The 17651-nt window shown below is 38.8% G+C and overlaps 1 long non-coding RNA gene across 1 annotated transcript; it reads left to right on the top strand.

Moving 5' to 3' along the window:
- Positions 1–11314: 11314 nt before the first annotated feature.
- On the top strand, positions 11315–15997 carry LOC129447526 (uncharacterized). Its single transcript, XR_012370973.1, has 6 exons — positions 11315–11675; positions 11813–11887; positions 12152–12243; positions 12363–12426; positions 12493–12591; positions 15845–15997. It is a non-coding gene; the product is annotated as an uncharacterized lncRNA (long non-coding RNA).
- Positions 15998–17651: the final 1654 nt, after the last annotated feature.

Genomic DNA, 17651 nt, shown 5'->3' with positions numbered 1-17651 from the left:
AATGTTCTTTTAAATACTCCTTCTAGGATTTTCATGCGATTGACACGAGAAGTGGTCAACATGATGCCGAGACACTGTAGATGATAAATTGCGAAGGGATTTTTGATATCTCAAACGCTGTTCCCATGGCAACCTGTCAAACTTTACTTTCATTTTAGAGGCATATTTAAGCCTTTCAGTTGCATACAGTTAACTTTTAAATACTCCTTCTAGGATTTTCATGCGATTGATACGAGAAGTGGTCAACATGATGCCGAGACATTGTAGATGATAAATTGCGAAGGAATTTTAGACATCTCGAACGCTGTTCCCATGGCAACGCGTCAAACTTTACTTTAATTTCAGGCATGTTTAAGGCTCTTGGCGTGCTTAGTTGAACTTTAAATTTGGCACACACATCCAGAGATGTATAAAGTACTAGGGACCCAGACTTGAGTAAAAGTACAAGTGCTCTATCAAAAAAGTGAGCACACCACTTAAGTGGAAGTACTGAAGTATTAAACATGTTTTGTACTTAAGTATTGCAAGTAGTTTATTTTAAAATATACTACTCAAGTACTGAAAGTAAAAGTACAAGTATTGTGTAATGTAGTTATTAAAGAAAACAGTCAAAAGTTTGAATATAATATTGTTTATATTATTTTAAATGTTTAAGCTAAAGGACACTCACAATTGCTTTGGCTGTAGCAGGAGTACAAGGACAGGAATGTTCAGATTAATTTAACTAATATGGCAATAGAGAATTCAGAATTAATAAAATATTAGTCGATGTAATGGTAATAGGTAAAGGTACAAGATGTTTCAATGTATTTAGGTTTCCTTCTTTCGCGCACACTCGCCCTTTCTCGCGAATTCTCTCTCTCTATCTGTCTCTCTCGTGCACTTTGGTTCTCTCTTCACTTCACATTTGTCCACAACCGCGGTTCATATTTGTGAGTGAGAGGGAGGGAGGGGTCCGCTCTTCACTATCTCCTATTAGTTTAGACCACAATCTGTGTGTGTTTCTAATGTGTATCACCGCTCCGGCAGTGATAATGTAGGTTTGGAATGATTCGTAACATTTGAGTGTAACGAGTAACTATGCAGCACATAAAAAATGTATTGGAGTAAAAGTATTAAACTCATCGAAAATATGTACTGAAGTAAAAGTGGAAGTAGGAGAAAAAAATAATACTTCAGTAGAGTACAGATTCTGCCTTTTAGTACTTAAGTACAGTAGTGAAGTAGTTCTACTTCGTTACTATACATCTCTGCACACATCAGAGTTTTCGGCTGTTAAGTGTTGACAAAAAGGTCAGACATAGGCGTGTCTCTTAAGTGGCTCACTAGTGCACCTGTTTGTCTAAAATGTGGGGTTTCTTTTACCTACAGTCCCCAAATGGCTCAGAAACAACATTAAATAGCCCACTGATATTTTACCCACTTGATGCCCTTGCCCACCGTGCATCGTTTTCTCGGACGCACCGTGTAGCGGTAAAAAAACGTGCGAGGGCCCGCCATTGCTGCTTGCAGCTATATTTATTATTTATTTTTTTTACACTTTTGGGCATTTTGGGTGCCTTAACATACTCGAAAACTCTTGAAATTTGGCACAGACGTCAGAGTCGTCCATCATTGCGAACGGGCAAAGGCTGGAACACGGGCGTGGCATGGGGGCTCTGTAGCGCCCCCTGTAATGCAAAAAAAACATTGACGCACAGATCGTGCAAACATGTACGCACATGTACGAGAGTTGGTACACATATAGATCTCATCGACCCGAACAACTTTCGCCCTCTAACATTTAAGCTTCGCCCAACAGGAAGTCGGCCATTTTGGATTGTTTAAAAAATGCATGCGTTGAACTTTTAAATACTCCTCCTAGAGGATGCATGCAATTGACACCAAAAGTGGTGAACATGATGACGAGACATTGGACTTGCTAAATTGCGAAGGGATTTTTGATATCTCGAACGGTTCTGCCGTGGCGAGCCGACAAAGTTGTGGCGAAATCAGAGAAACAGGAAGTGTCTAATATCTAAGGCAAAAAATGTCTTATTGTAATGACACGCGGGGTGTTTGTTCATCTGAAGATTCCGATCGCATCGATGTGCCTATTGTGACTCCCGGGTATAGCGCCACCAGCAGGCGCCAGGAAGTGTGTCAGTCACAAAGCTGGATTTTTTTGAAAGTTCCATGCAATGTTCTTTTAAATACTCCTTCTAGGATTTTCATGCGATTGACACGAGAAGTGGTCAACATGATGCCGAGACACTGTAGATGATAAATTGCGAAGGGATTTTTGATATCTCAAACGCTGTTCCCATGGCAACCTGTCAAACTTTACTTTCATTTTAGAGGCATATTTAAGCCTTTCAGTTGCATACAGTTAACTTTTAAATACTCCTTCTAGGATTTTCATGCGATTGATACGAGAAGTGGTCAACATGATGCCGAGACATTGTAGATGATAAATTGCGAAGGAATTTTAGACATCTCGAACGCTGTTCCCATGGCAACGCGTCAAACTTTACTTTAATTTCAGGCATGTTTAAGGCTCTTGGCGTGCTTAGTTGAACTTTAAATTTGGCACACACATCCAGAGATGTATAAAGTACTAGGGACCCAGACTTGAGTAAAAGTACAAGTGCTCTATCAAAAAAGTGAGCACACCACTTAAGTGGAAGTACTGAAGTATTAAACATGTTTTGTACTTAAGTATTGCAAGTAGTTTATTTTAAAATATACTACTCAAGTACTGAAAGTAAAAGTACAAGTATTGTGTAATGTAGTTATTAAAGAAAACAGTCAAAAGTTTGAATATAATATTGTTTATATTATTTTAAATGTTTAAGCTAAAGGACACTCACAATTGCTTTGGCTGTAGCAGGAGTACAAGGACAGGAATGTTCAGATTAATTTAACTAATATGGCAATAGAGAATTCAGAATTAATAAAATATTAGTCGATGTAATGGTAATAGGTAAAGGTACAAGATGTTTCAATGTATTTAGGTTTCCTTCTTTCGCGCACACTCGCCCTTTCTCGCGAATTCTCTCTCTCTATCTGTCTCTCTCGTGCACTTTGGTTCTCTCTTCACTTCACATTTGTCCACAACCGCGGTTCATATTTGTGAGTGAGAGGGAGGGAGGGGTCCGCTCTTCACTATCTCCTATTAGTTTAGACCACAATCTGTGTGTGTTTCTAATGTGTATCACCGCTCCGGCAGTGATAATGTAGGTTTGGAATGATTCGTAACATTTGAGTGTAACGAGTAACTATGCAGCACATAAAAAATGTATTGGAGTAAAAGTATTAAACTCATCGAAAATATGTACTGAAGTAAAAGTGGAAGTAGGAGAAAAAAATAATACTTCAGTAGAGTACAGATTCTGCCTTTTAGTACTTAAGTACAGTAGTGAAGTAGTTCTACTTCGTTACTATACATCTCTGCACACATCAGAGTTTTCGGCTGTTAAGTGTTGACAAAAAGGTCAGACATAGGCGTGTCTCTTAAGTGGCTCACTAGTGCACCTGTTTGTCTAAAATGTGGGGTTTCTTTTACCTACAGTCCCCAAATGGCTCAGAAACAACATTAAATAGCCCACTGATATTTTACCCACTTGATGCCCTTGCCCACCGTGCATCGTTTTCTCGGACGCACCGTGTAGCGGTAAAAAAACGTGCGAGGGCCCGCCATTGCTGCTTGCAGCTATATTTATTATTTATTTTTTTTACACTTTTGGGCATTTTGGGTGCCTTAACATACTCGAAAACTCTTGAAATTTGGCACAGACGTCAGAGTCGTCCATCATTGCGAACGGGCAAAGGCTGGAACACGGGCGTGGCATGGGGGCTCTGTAGCGCCCCCTGTAATGCAAAAAAAACATTGACGCACAGATCGTGCAAACATGTACGCACATGTACGAGAGTTGGTACACATATAGATCTCATCGACCCGAACAACTTTCGCCCTCTAACATTTAAGCTTCGCCCAACAGGAAGTCGGCCATTTTGGATTGTTTAAAAAATGCATGCGTTGAACTTTTAAATACTCCTCCTAGAGGATGCATGCAATTGACACCAAAAGTGGTGAACATGATGACGAGACATTGGACTTGCTAAATTGCGAAGGGATTTTTGATATCTCGAACGGTTCTGCCATGGCGAGCCGACAAAGTTGTGGCGAAATCAGAGAAACGGGAAGTGTCTAATATCTAAGGCAAAAAATGTCTTATTGTGATGCCATGTGGGCTGTTTGTTCGTCTGAAGATTCCGATCGCATCAATGTGCCTATTGTGAGGCTCGGCTATAGCGCCACCACCAGGCGCCAGGAAGTGTGTCAGTCATGAACTTTTAAATACTTCTCCTAGAAAATTCATACGATTGACACCAAACATGGTGAACATGATGCTGAGACATTGGACTTGCTAAATTGCGAAGGGATTTTTGATATCTCAAACGGTGTTGCCATGGCGAGCCGTCAAATTTATGGCAAATTCAGAGAAACAGGAAGTGTCTAATATCTAGAGCAAAAAATGTCTTATTGGGATGAAACGCAGTGTGTATGTTCGGCCAAGGATTCCGATCGCATCAATGTGCCTATTGTAAGTCTCGGGTATAGCGCCACCAACAGGCACCAGGAAGTGTTGCAGTCACAAAAGGTGGATTTTTTGACAGTTGCATGTGGTGAACTTTTAAATACTCCTCCTAGGATTTTCATGCAATTGACACCAAAAGTGGTCAACATGATACTGAGACATTGTAGATAATAAATTGCGAAGGGATTTTTGATACACGGGCGTGGCACAGGGGCTCTGTAGCGCCCCCTGTAATGCAAGAAAAAACATTGGTGCACAGATCGTGCAAACATGTACGCACATGTACGAGAGTTGGTACGCATATAGATCTCATCGATCCGAACAACTTTCGCCCTCTAACATTTTAGCTCCGCCCAACAGGAAGTCAGCCATTTTGGATTGTTTAAAAAATGCATGCAGTGAACTTTTAAATACTCCTTCTAGGGGATTCATGGGATTGACACCAAACGTGGTGATCATGATGTCAAGACATTGGACTTGCTAAATTGCGAAGGGATTTTTGATACCTCGAACGGTTCTGCCATGGCGAGGCGACAAAGTCATGGCGAATTCAGAAAAACAGGAAGTGTCTAATATCTAAGGCAAAAAAAGTCTTATTGTGATGCCATGCGGTGTGTTTGTTTTTCTGAAGATTCCGATCGCATCGATGTGCCTATTGTGACTCCCGGGTATAGCGCCACCACCAGGCACCAGGAAGTGTGTCAGTCATGAACTTTTAAATACTTCTCCTAGGGAATTCATACGATTGACACCAAACGTGGTGAACATGATGCTGAGACATTGGACTTGCTAAATTGTGAAGGGATTTTTGATATCTCGAACGGTGTTGCCATGGCGAGGCGACAAATTTATGGCGAATTCAGAGAAACAGGAAGTGTCTAATATCTAAAGCAAAAAATGTCTTATTTGGATGAAACGCAGTGTGTATGTTCGGCCAAGGATTCCGATCGCATCGATGTGCCTATTGTGAGTTTCGGGTATAGCGCCACCAACAGGCACCAGGAAGTGTGGCAGTCACAAAAGGTGGATTTTTTGACAGTTGCATGCGGTGAACTTTTAAATACTCCTCCTAGGATTTTCATGCGATTGACACCAAAAGTGGTCAACATGATGCTGAGGCATTGTAGATGATAAATTGCGAAGGGATTTTTGATATCTCGAATGCTGCTCCCATGGCAACACGTAAAATTTTACTTTCATTTTCAGGCATATTTAAGCCTTTCAGTTTTATACAGTTAACTTTTAAATACTCCTAGGATTTTCATGCGATTGACACCAAAAGTGGTCAACATGATGCTGAGGCATTGTAGATGATAAATTGCGAAGGGATTTTTGATATCTCGAATGCTGCTCCCATGGCAACACGTAAAATTTTACTTTCATTTTCAGGCATATTTAAGCACTTGGCATGCACTTTGGGTGCCTTAACATGCTCGAAAACACCGGGAATTTGGCACAGACCTCAAAGTCATTGGCCATTAGGACCGGGCAAACGCTGGAACACGGGCGTGGCAGTAGGGCTCTGTAGCGCCCCCTATAATGCAAAAAAATTATTGGTGCACAAATCGGGCAAACAAGTACGCACATGTACGAGAGTTGGTACGTATATAGATCCCATCGACCCGAACAGCTTTCACAATCAAACCTATTAGCTCCGCCCAACAGGAAGTCGGCCATTTTGGATGGTTTCAAAAATGCATACGGTGAACTTTTGAATACTCCTTCTAGGGGATTCATGAGATTGACACCAAACGTGGTGAACATGATGCCGAGACATTGTTCTTGCTAATTTGCGAAGGGATTTTTGATATCTCGAACGGTTCTGTCATGGCGAGGCGACAAATTCATGGCGAAATCAGAGAAACAAGAAGTGTCTAATATCTAAGGTAAAAAATGTCTTATAGTGATGACACGCGGGGTGTTTGTTCGTCTGAAGATTCTGATCGCATCGATGTGCCTATTGTGAGTCTTGGGTATAGCGCCACCACCAGGCGCCAAGAAGTGTTGCAGTCACAAAGGTTGATTTTTTTGACAGTTCCATGTGATGTTCTTTTAAATACTCCTCCTAGAATGTTTATGCGATTGACACTAAAAGTGGTCAACATGATGCTGAGACATTGTAGATGCTAAATTGTGAAGGAATTTTTGACATCTCGAACGCTGTTGCCATGGCAACGCTTCAAACTTTACTTTAATTTCAGGCATATTTAAGGCTCATGGCGTGCTTAGATTAACTTTAAATTTGGCACACACATCAGAGTTGTCGGCTGTTAAGTGTTGACAAAAAGGTCAGATAAAGGCGTGTCTATTTAGTGGCTCACTAGTGCCCCCGTTTGTCTAAAATGTGGGGTTTCTTTTACCTACAGTCCCCAAATGGGTCAGTAACAACATAAATAGTCCACCGATACTTACCCACTTGATGCACTTGCCCACCGTGCATCGTTTTCTCAGAGGCACCGTGTAGTGGTAAAAAAACGTGCGAGGGCCCGCCATTGCTGCTTGCAGCTATATTTATTATTATAATTTTTTTCAAAACTTTTGGACATTTTGGGTGCCTTAACATACTCGAAAACTCTTGAAATTTGGCACAGACGTCAGAGTTGTCCCTCTTCACAGAAGGCCAAAGGCTGGAACACGGGCGTGGCACGGGGGCTCTGTAGCGCCCCCTGTAATGCAAAAACAAACAGGAGTACGCAGATCGGGCAAACTTGTACGCACATGTACGAAAGTTGGTACACATATAGATCTCATCGACCCGAACAATTTTAGCTCCGCCCAACAGGAAGTCGGCCATTTTGGATTGTTTAAAAAATGCATGCGGTGAACTTTTAAATACTCCTCCTAGGGGATTCATGCAAATGACACCAAACGTGGTGATCATGATGTCGAGACATTGGACTTGCTAAATTGCAAAGGGATCTTTGATATCTCGAACGGTGTTGCCATGGCGTAGCGGCAAAGTCATGGCAAATTCAGAGAAACAGGAAGTGTCTAATATCTAAGGCAAAAAATGTCTTATAGTGATGACACGCAGGGTGTTTGTTCGTCTGAATATTCCGATCGCATCAATGTGCCTATTGTAAGTCTCGGGTATAGCGCCACCACCTAGGCGCCAGGAAGTGTGTCAGTCACAAAGCTGGATTTTTTTTAAGTTCCATGCGATGTTCTTTTAAATACTCCTTCTAGGATTTTCATGCGATTGACACCAAAAGTGGTCAACATGATGCCGAGACATTGTAGATGATAAATTGCTAAGGAATTTTTGACATCTCGAACGCTGTTCCCATGGCAACGCGTCAAACTTTACTTTAATTTCAGGCATGTTTAAGGCTCTTGGCGTGCTTAGTTGAACTTTAAATTTGGCACACACATCAGAGTTTTCGGCTGTTAAGTGTTGACAAAAATGTCAGATAAAGGCGTGTCTATTTAGTGGCTAACTAGCGCCCCCCTTTTTCTAAAATATGGGGTTTCTTTTACCTACTGTACCTAAATGGGTCAGTAGCAACATGAAATAGTCCACTGATATTTACCCACTTGATGCACATGCCCACCGTGCATCGTTTTCTCGGAGGCACCGTGTAGCGGTAAAAAAACGTGCGAGGGCCCGCTATCGCGGCTTGCAGCTATATATATTTTTTTTTACTTGGGCATTTTGAGTCCCTTAGCATACTTGAAAACTCTTGAAATTTGGCACAGACGTCAGGGTCGTCCACCATTGAGAACTGGCAAAGGCTGGAACACGGGCGTGGCACGGAAGCTCTGTAGCGCCCCCTGTGATGCATAAAAAAACATTGGTGCACAGATCAGACAAACATGTACACACATGTATGAAAGTTGGTATGCATATAGATCTCATCAACCCGAACAACTTTCTCCAGAGTCCTGCAATGGGTCGGGTACCCGCGGGTCAGTGGTGTAGTCTAGATTTTTGTAGTGAGTATACTCAGATTTTCCCCTCTCACCCTTATGCTCACTTGTCCCAGCGCAACGCACCACCACACTCACAGATGCATACAGTATGGATCTTCATGTAACTGAGAGCATTCTGAAAGTGTACTCATAAACACATAAACTGAATGTGTTATCAACATGTCAGTTTATTATAAGAAAAATAAAATACTTTAACAGCCAATGAGATTACAGCTGGGGAAACTGGACTGATTTTTAGACTGGTTTAGTGTTAATCAACATCTATGTCAGGGACAAAAGTTTCTCAACTGTTAATTAAAATTAAATAAACTGTTTACAATCTTCAATCAGTGGCTAACACATGCATAACTATTGATAACATTACCATGTGTAATTTAATGGTGTAAATGTTTTTAATTAATACACATTTAAGATGACCATGAATTAACTCTAATACAGCAAATTCTAATAATTAAATTTGCATAGTCATTGATATAAAAAACTTATTTTTTGTATATAATACAAGCATTGTCTAAAAATGAAAATAGGCTTTTACTTAATTATTATTACAAGACCATCATGTAGCCTAGACACCAAAACCAAGTGAAGAAAATTATCTCTTTAATTTGCAAGTCTGAACTGAACATCAACGCAGACATGAATTTCCTCACAGAAGTTTAAGATATATAAGATCATATCTTGAACGTAGATATATATGAACACAGAGAAGGGAAGTTTAACACTGTGAAGCACAAGCAAACATGCTGAAAGAGGCTAAAAACCATCAGGACATAAACGGGCTTATTTTATTGCACTTGAAACCTTACCTAGAGATAAAGTATTAAACTGGACTGAAGATTTAAATGTTGTTTACTCACATGTGCGTTGTTAACTCTCCGGATAACTCTCGTTTACTTCTCCACGGACTGTGTTTACAGTGTCACGTGAGCAGCTACACTGCAGGTTCGACTTCATTTGGCGCTAAGCAGACCTATTGGTGACAAAACCATGCTGTTACGCATCCTCACGCTATTTTTAGTGGGTATACGCAAATCCTTGACAATTTCTAGTGGGTATACGGCGTAGTCCTGCGTATCACGTAGACTACACCACTGACGGGGGGACCCACATAAAAGTGTCTCCAACGGGTGGATTGTGACATTCCTAAAATTCACGGGCGGGGCGGCGGGCGGATAATTAACTCCGCGCGGGCGGGTAGTAGTGCAAATGAAAATATGTGCAAAATTTGTATGTCTAAGGATGTGCACACCAAACTTTGAAACACGGCTGTTTTTTCAGCCAAGCGCTTTTTAGCTGTGATACTTAAGCTGTGAGCTGGTTGGTTGTTGTGATACTTGTCCCGCCCTTCCTCCACTGTGATTGGACGGCCGTGTGACAACTGACAACTGACATTGACGAGCGGAGCATTTCACCCAAACTTTAATCTCTTTCAACTCTCGACGCTCAGCGCCAGGGCCGTGCAGAGACAATTGGAGGGGCAGGTGCTCAAAGAATAAAAAGGGCACTTTGCTCGCTGATACGCAAGCACACAACTGAAACAAATAATAAAGTAATACAGAATAGAAAGATGATTTTAAGTCTAACGTTTTTCTTTATTTTCCTTGCAAATAGAGTGAGACAGAAAAATATATAGACTGAGTTTTAAATCTATATATTTATGCATTTCCCAGCGGGCATATGACCGACCTTCAACGTTGAAATTTGGTTGAAATAAGGTCAGTTGTTTGTTCAACGTTGAAACAACGTTGAAACAACGGTGAATTGTAAACGGTTGAAAAAGGTTAAAAAAATGCTTAAAAATCAACGTTGAAATTTGGTTGAAATAACGTCAGTTGTTTGTTCAACGTTGATTCAACGTTGAAACAACGTTGAAACAACAGTGAAGTAAACGGTTGCAAAGAGACAATAAAATAATGTTTTATCATTTGTGAATCATTCAGGGAAAAAAGTAAAAACTCATTTTATGAAATTGATGGAAATATTTAAAGATGTAACAAAAAATTGAATATACAGGTAGCTATGTAATCTCGCGAGATAACACGAGACTGGACAACGGCTGTCTGCGAGATCTTGCGTATCACACGAGAAAATGCTTCGGAGAAAGAAGAGGTAAGGAAATATAAAGTCAATAAGTAAATGTTTTTAACGCATAACGTCATTTTATTCACATATTTAAAGTGGTATGACAAAAAAGCACGATGCCAATTCGTTTTTTTTCTGTTAGTTGCGAATGTATCCGTCATAGTTAGTTAATTTGCTAGTTCACGGGATGTTCCCGCCGAAATTGGACTTCGTTATTATGAATATTAATAAATTAATATGATATGTGTTGTTATCAACTTAACCACTTGGTTGTTTTTGCTTCAGAAAAGCAACTAGTTATAAATGTAAGGGCTTTTTTGGACAACTTTGGTGAAAAAGTGTTGATATCGTAGTTCAGTCAGTGTATATCCGAGAGGTCTTTCAGGCGCCACAGACACCTATCAGCCTTTGATAAGGAGCAGCAGCAGCTCGAGTGAGGTGCGGTCAGTTAAGCTGCTCTATTTCTCAAATTCATATTACTGATTAAGTCTTAAAACTTAGATGAGATGTTGGTGTTTTATGGCTCACGAATTCGCAATAACGGATACGTTTAGCAGTTCGTGTAATTGACATTAATCTAAACTTATTGATGACGTTATAACATGGGCGTCGAATCATGCTGAGGTTTTCACGACGGGGTACTGTGTATAAATGCAGTTATAAAATTAAAAGGGACAAGATAGTCGACGTGACCTTCATGTGTCCATGTCAATCAGTCAATCACATGTTACGTTTATGCTGCGGTCATTCGCGCAGTATCCATGGTTTTTAAGCGGCATGAAACACTTAAGTTAACTCCTTTGTACGAAAATGTCATGTCGTGTAAGTTGGCATGTTCTATTCGAATTTAAATAAATTGTAATGGTGTAATTTTGCTTAGTTCTCTTGTTGAGTAGTTAGCAAGTTTTCATGGAAATAGAAAATATTGGTTATCTAGACAAATGTGCTCTTATTTTCAGTATATTTTTATAACTCTTTTGTAATGTCTTCTTTATCGGAGCCCTTCAAATTAGAAAAGTGATGATGATCTTGTCAATGCTGAGATTTTCATGCATCAACAGCCATTACATCTGTCTGGATCAGGTAATGTAGTGTTAACCCTGCTATTCTACAATATTTACTTAAATACAGTATGCAAGTGTATGCATACATTCTGATAAAGGTCATTATAGAATTCTCTTCCAATATTGCACTAATTTTACTTTTTTATATTTTGTCAGGATTGAACTAGAAACAGACAGCAAGGGTTGTCAGGTCAGAAACAGAACGACACACAAACACAAGAAACTTCACAGGTGAGAAGTGAGAGTGGCTTTTTAAAAACACCTGCTACTTGTTTCTCAAGACTGGTTTATCATTGTCATTAGGAAAATATAAGAAGCTAATTTAGGATGCTTTTTTTGTGAAGCGTCTCCCGTAAAACCTTACAATGCATTTAATATTTGTTTTGTAATCAAATCAAATTCTACTAATCCTATTAATTAAGATGCAGTGTTTTGTTTTCTTTTTAAAAGGGGCTATGACTTGTTTTTTATTTTATTATGTGTTTTAAATTGTAGGCAGATCAACATGCAATTTGAAGACGTGTGATAAAATACAGAGAGGTGAAGTCGTGTGTCTTTCCAGATGCCCAAATCATCCCCGTTAAAAGGTAATGAATAGTGTTATGACAAAAAATGTATTTCAAACTAAAACATTACATTTATGTTTCTATACTAATGAAATATGTTTTTCTTTTTCCAAACTTAATCAAATGCAATGATCGCTAAGATGAGCCTGAAGTGGAGATTTGGGAAGATGCTGTTTCATAAGTCGCTTTGCCAGATCACCTGTGGTAAGTTTGTAATACGTATATTAAAAATAGGATTAGAACATCTCCTAATCAAGAGTTTTTGATCAGGTCGGGATGTCTGCTAACATGATGCCTTGCTGGTCTGGGCGAGTTTAAAGTCTTACACAGACAGTCCAGAGGTTCTGAAGTCCATCTTCGATTTCATTGGTAAGGGACTACACAAAAGGCTGTTTGACCCACACGTAAAGCAACCTAAAAAAGCTTTGTTAAAGGAACACGCCCAGATTTTGGGAATTTAGCTTATTCACTGTATCCCCCAGAGTTAGATAAGTCCATACATACCTTTCTCATCTCCGAGCATGCTGTAACTCTGTCTGACGCAGTCCCCGCTAGCTTAGCTTAGCACAAAGACTGGAAGTAAATAGCTTCAGCTAAGCTAGCGGGGACTGCGTCAGACAGAGTTACAGCACACACGGAGATGAGAAAGGTATGTATGGACTTATCTAACTCTGGGGGATACGGTGAATAAGCTAAATTCCCAAAATCTGGGCGTGTCCCTTTAATCATATAATTTGGGGGGTGTTGAAAATATAAAGTTGATATCACTTAAGCATTCAGTATAGGATTTATTTGTAACCAAATCGATCAGAAGCACCATTCACTACCATAGTATTCTTTTATGCTACTATGTTAGTCAATGGTGCTTCTGGTCAGTTTGGTTGCAGACATTCCTTTAAAAATCTTCAGGTTCATCAGGATGCTTTAAAGGGACACTTCACCCATTTGCATTAAGCTTTATATAGTTAGAACCCCAGTCATGTTTTTGCAGGGTGTCCGCGCGGTAGTAAAAGGTAGTAAAAGGTAGTAAATTAAATTATGCCAAATTAAGGCCAGTAAAAAGTAGTAAAAAGTAGTAAACGTCATCTGACGAGGTAGTAAATTTTCGATTGCCTTTGGTAATGTTATGATGCCTGGAAATTAGTTCAAATCACCCGCATATCTGGGCAAATAATCAAAGATCTTTCGTCTCTGGGATGTGATCAAAGCCTGGAGTGGAGCCAAATCACGTTCCTCTCTCCGCAGTAAGCGTTCTGTAATCACTACGGACCGGATCCACTCCGGGTTTTCTGACTGTATCACGTTATGCTGAGGTAAAAGTTTATTTCAGCTAGCATGGTCAAACTTATAATGCAGGAAGGCTCCGATGTTTTGAAGATCGATAAAGGTGTAAAAGGCTTAGCGAAATGATGAAGATTGGCAAGCCTTTCAGTTCGTGGGCTAAGAAAACCAAACAGGTAATTGCGTGTCTTTGCACAGTATGACTAACGTAAGGGGTCCTGTATTTTGGGGGTAAATTTTTTCTCACGTTACTGATCATCCGCGGCACGCTTTTTAATGCTATGCTGATCTAGCCAGTGGCTGGTACAACGGGTTTGTTTAACTCGTGGGTAAACTTCATGTGGCGCCACAACAACCAAAAGGCAGATGACATCCAAATCCCTTGAGAGCGATTGACGAGGAATCATAAGAGGAGACTGCTTCCGAAATGCTCTCGCGCGACTTTGATGTCATCCACCTGTCGGTTCTTGCAGTTGCATTTGCGTGTGGTCACAAAAACGTAACATTTGTACATATATTTAAGCACAGCAGTTTAAAAACAGGTGATTTTAAGCCATTCAAACACAAACAACAGTGCGTCCGCTGTTTCTGTGTCAGAGGAGCACGCTAGCCGCGCATTCGTTTCTCATTGAGCTTGTGTTGTACGTATTTTTGCCGCTTTATTGGCCTTAAATAACACATATGCCTCAAAAATCCCGTCTTTGCAAATATCCTCATATAATCACGACCATTTAGGTCTTAAGAGAAAGTAAACAGCAGAAACATTGCGCACAAACTAGCACATCAGCGCTGCCTCTATTGTAACATAATAATTTGTTGATAAAGTACAGTCATTCAATTTACGACTGTCACTATGGTTACAGACATAACCATTGACTCAAGTTACTCGTTCAGGGTTTATATTCATACACATAACGTTACTGTATTAGAGCTGTGACTGTAAGCTGTTGTGTGAACAGAACAGACCCTGGATTATTTGTTTATGTGTACTGAATAATATGATATGAAAAAGTTGTATTTGTTCACATTAGTAAATGCATTATATAACATAAACAAACAATGAAAAATATAGAGTATATAATCATCAATTAATTCTTGTTTATGTCATTACAGTAATTGACGGTGGTTCATGGTGCATTCACTAATGTTAACAGTTTCAACTTTGATTAAAAAATTATTAGTAAATGCTAAAATAAATACATTTACAATTAATAAATAATTAATAAAAGATTCATTAAAGGTGGTGATATTCATGTTTTCTTTTTATACAGTATAGTGAGTTATTTAGCTGTTTCGCCTTAATCTGAAATGCCCTGCAAACTACAGCTAGCTATATGCCACATGAGACTCCAATATGGAATTTATGGCAAAAAAATCTCCCCTTAAAATGCTATTGGTCTCGCCTACATAAAGAAATTTGGGGGGGTCGCCTACATAAAAGAATTTTTTTCACTTTAATTCTTTTTTGTATGTTATATATGTCAAAATCTGTGTAAATAATAGAAAGGTCGCTGATTAACACTTGCAATTCAGTGTCGTGATGGTTTTAAAAAATTTTCTGAAGGTAGTAAAAAAGGTAGTAAAAAGTAGTAAATTTAACTCAAGGATTTCTGTATAAACCCTGTTTTGAATGGTCGTGCATCATTTCCTCAGTTGCCGCTGAGACAGGAGAAATACAGATTTCAGTGTTGCACTTCCTTCTTTCAATGATGTAAAAATCATCATTTTGCATCATTGAAAGAAGGAAGTCCAATATCTTTGTTGAGGGGGTGAGACTACAGACACCCCTTTTCTCGGTCAAATAGGCACCAAATTCTAAATGTATGTTACATTCCGACTACAAATATGATACAACTTTCAATAAAGATTAATGTTTCTACGGGTGAAATGCTCCTTTAAGGTGTAGAAACATCTCAGCAACCTCAAGAGAAATTGGAGGCAACTGAGCTAAATTGCAGATGTTGTTGCAAAGGGTCTGAATATGTATAATGAAAATATATGTTTTCTTTTTTCATACATTTGCAAAAGTTTCTAAAATTCTGTTTTTACTTTGAAGAAAATATCTAAACAATTACAGTATCATGCAACAACATAACATTTGAAAGTGAAAGGTGTATGATAATTTCTGAATGCACTGTAGATGATCTTAATTAAACCCCATTGTTATCTTCGTAAACACAACAGCTTTCTTCCTTCATCAGATGGCTATGCAATGTTTCAAGTCAGACTATCAAAGAAAACGCATCTTGTCCTGATGTGCAATAACAAGATTTTTTTTGTACATGGGCTAAAATGCAGCATTTTTTGAAAATTAAATATATTGTGTTTTTTCTCTCTTTAGATGCTGTCATCGTATTAAGTACAGCATGAGCCAGAATAGATGGGTGGTGGTGGCCATAAGAAGACTGTCAACTAAATCAACAAAATTCATATTTGCAGTTTTTCTTGAATAAAGTTTTTCTATTCAGATGAATAAAATGACTTTTAAACATGATTTTGTTTTCATATTTTATGATTTTATTCTATATTTAGAATATTACACTTCTGCACTACTAACTGGAAACCTAACTGTTTGAAAGAATGTATTTTTGTCCTTAAAAATATTTTAAACAGCTGCTTTTCATATTTGTAAAGGGTAGGCACCTGCCATCTTATTTGTCCACATTTAAACTTTACCTTCTTTAGGTGTTTAGTTTTATGAATGGGGTTGTACTGTAAGTTATGCGCAGCAAGTTGTATTCATATGATAATTGCTTTAAAAATAACATGTTTACAGTAAATCATTTGGTGAGAATTGCAGTGTAAAGTAAAAATCTATATTTAGTGTTAAAAATAGAAAGTTGAAACTGGGTTGCGATATCAACCTTAATTCACCCATGTTGAAAGTGTGATGATAAAACAACGTTGTGGAATCAACGTTGATTCACTTTGCAAAACCAAAAGGTAATCCAACGTTGATTCAACGTTGGTACCTGACGTTGATTCAACGTTGAATCAACGTTGAAATGCCGACTGGGTTGGCAGCCACTTTTATCCAAAACGACTTACAGTGCATTTCATTTTGTGTTTGTGTGTGTCAACAGTATGCAGTTTTAAAATTATATGATTATTGCATTGTGACATTAAGATATTATCACGTTTACAGGCTTGTGTTTTTGTTGTCATATTTAAAATATAATTCTATTCTAATCCTGTTCGAAATTTGTATACAAAGAGAGTAGTCTACATATTTTAGTTTTGAATCGTGTTTGTGTTTTTGCACACTTTGATGCCTTGATGACAGGGCAATAAAATAATGACATTCATCTCTCCTTTCATTCATTTCATGAAGCCTCTACTACTTTATTTATTTTCAGGTAAACTAAAACTGGTTGCAAAGCTGGAGAGTTTTTGACTGAGTTAATAATTTAGCACGAGTATGGCTATATTACCCAACATTACCTCACATTGTCTTTTATCAAAGGCGAGTCCAGGAATCGTAAATTCAATATGATACAAAAATTAAACGAGTTTTTTACCGTATTCATCGGATCATGCTCTTCCAACAACCTCCGCGTGACAGGTGGATGACAGCTCGAGAGCAATTTGAAATCAAACTCCTCCGTATGATCTCCCGAATATTTCTCGCGGTACTTTGATGTCATGTGCGTTTCGGTTCTTGCATTGCTGCGTGAAGTTGAGCACACCTAAAAACTCGAGACAGCTACCTGTATGAACTCCTGGCAGAGAACGTCCCTGCCTTTGCTTCATCCATTGTTTTTTTATGGGAAGAATGTTTTATTTTCAGCGTGAGAAATGCAAGGTGTGGCGAGTAAACTGGCTGAAATGCATGTGTCTCCCGCCGAATGCGTGAGACTTGAGAGCCCTGTTTGCATCTAAAGTTCTAGAGATGTTAATACACACAGACAGCAATAAACAAAAGCTGTGCATGCTCTCCTCACGTTGTTCTTGTAAAATAATAACAATATAACAAGCATCGCTTCGGTTCCCCTGGTGAAAAACAAATATACTTTATTGTATTTCAAGTATATTTAACTTTGCAATAGTACATTACAAATATACTTACAAAGGAATGTACTTTCTTTAAACATATTTAAAGTATGCTTACAACATATTTGGGCGTATTTTTTACAATTAAACTTTTAACA

This window comes from Misgurnus anguillicaudatus, chromosome 2, assembly GCF_027580225.2.
Source record: "Misgurnus anguillicaudatus chromosome 2, ASM2758022v2, whole genome shotgun sequence".
In the NCBI taxonomy this organism is placed as follows: domain Eukaryota; kingdom Metazoa; phylum Chordata; class Actinopteri; order Cypriniformes; family Cobitidae; genus Misgurnus; species Misgurnus anguillicaudatus.
This window is presented reverse-complemented; position numbering and strand designations above follow the sequence as displayed.